Raw genomic sequence first — 2,240 nt, 5'->3', positions numbered from 1 at the left:
GTAAACTCTTTTCAAATGATAAAAATAAAGATTTTAAATTGTATTTTTCTGATTTTGTTTAATAAAGAAGTGGGGAAGGTTTGACCATGTGATACAACTACTGCATACAGTTAGATCCATAAGTTCTGGGACTAATTTTTGGTAACCTTGCCTCTGCACAGACACAGCGGACTTTAAAACACTCAGGACTGATTGACCTGCACACTTTCAGTGACGCCTACTGTGGCGCAGCAGTTGGGCCTCCTCCGCTGTCTCTGCGCTCTTGACACTTAAGCCCCTCCCTCTGCACTTGCGGTTCGGCCGCACTCGGTCGGTCGTCGCTTTCATCAGTTTTGTTGAAGTGAAGTGAAATGGTAGTTTTTACGTGCATTCAAAGTTCACCATGCCAATCTTCGTTTCCATTTATATTAGTGAGACATTTATTTCCTTCGCAATGTCCGTTTTATTTCTTTTTGGTTTATTTATTTCTGATGTTTGCGCTGTGGACAGTTTCAAAATGAAGCGATAAAAAGATAAATACAGATCACAAGGGATGAAATTTCTCCACACACACACACACACACACACACACACACTGAATCACACCCTGAATGAGACGAGCGGTGTAGCGCTATTTATTTACCTGACGGAGCGCACCACGCATGCGCATGTTTGATTTTTCTCCAGCGTTTTCAGAGTGAATTTAAGAACATAAAAAATCTGACATTTCTTACACGCAGCTTCCGGCTCTCTCCTCTTTAATGTGTTTTCTCTCCTTTTCCTTCTCTCCCGTGGAAAAAGCTTGGACAGCTTCATGTCTGCTGGGACGAGGTGCTGAGAGTGGGTCACTTCTGCTGTGTTTAAATTAGCAGTCATGTGACACTTCTTTGAAGAGCTGATGATCAAACTGAGGCAAAGCATTTAAAAACAGAATGACAACATCAAGTGCATCAACACTTTTCCAAAACTCAAATTAATCCAGATACAATTAAGAATCAGACAGAAATCCTCTTGTTAAATGGCCACAATCATATTATTAGTGGCTCAGCAGAAACATTTACACACAAACTGGAGATATGAACAATACGCAGAAGGAGAGGCAGACTTGCCAGATAATTTTTAATAATACAATAGGCTTCTATACACACCTGTGTTTTCACTCTCAGGTCTGAAGTTGTCTCAGAACTACCTTTTCCAATATTTTGGATATAAAAGGGAGTTTGGAGATCGGCCTGTAGTTAGTGAGCATTAGGGTCAATGTTTTTTTTCCATAATAGGTTGTACAGCAGCATGCTTGAAGACAGACTGTATACAACCTGATGACAACGATGCATTCAGTAAAAGTAGGACCTATAGTATGTGAAGCTCCGGGGGAACCAGAGATTTTAAGATGATCAATTATAGCAGCAAGAAGAATTGTTTTATTTAAAAACTCTGACACAAAATTTGTTTCACATTATTATTCACCAATTTATTTATTCAGTTCTACACATTATATATAATCCGCCTCTCTGAAAGTGCAGTGAGAGGATCTGTGAGGTTTGGTAGATCATATAGTTTAATACATAAGAACAGCATCTCTTTTCTGTACATCAAAAACAGCACCTGCTTTAAAGACCACATAATGTTGCAGTTATAAATATCCATACAGGCACAATAGTTATAAAAGACAGTTTTATGAACACAATGTCAACAGCACCTCATTCATCCTTATTTATATTAAAAAAATACTTTGTCTTAAAGTCCAAATACAAAAAGCAACAGTGCTAATAATAACATAAAATAAATAAATCTCATCAAGTTCATGTTCAGGTTACAACAGTAACCAAAGGTTTTCAGGAAGCTTTGGTTTGTTCTGATCACCATCAGCTAAAAGTAACATTAACCATTATTAAAACCAGCATCACAACCTGCTTTACACAATAATAAAATACACAGTTTAAAAGAAGCAACATCTGGACTGCAGCTGGGCTCTGAAATGTGTCCTCATCACTTTTAACAGTACAAACATCATAACTGTCACAGCTTCTCAGATCTCTGAATAAAAACACAGTTTTCCTCATCCACTGTTAGGATCACACAGCAGGACTCTGCTCGGCCTGAACACCACCTCAGGTGTCCTCGTAACTCGCTGCACTTTCATTAAAGCCTTTTTCTGGTTTTGTCAGTGGATTTAACAGCTGACGTTTCACAGCCCACAGTGAGCTCACAAAACAACTGAGACTACAGATGAGTCGATTATGTTGACCTGAGATCCAAAC

Source organism: Pundamilia nyererei, unplaced genomic scaffold, assembly GCF_000239375.1.
Source record: "Pundamilia nyererei isolate P.nyererei 1_Seehausen unplaced genomic scaffold, PunNye1.0 scaffold00105, whole genome shotgun sequence".
Lineage (NCBI taxonomy): Eukaryota > Metazoa > Chordata > Actinopteri > Cichliformes > Cichlidae > Pundamilia > Pundamilia nyererei.
The sequence above is the reverse complement of the archived record's forward strand: the minus strand, read 5'-3'. Positions refer to the sequence as shown.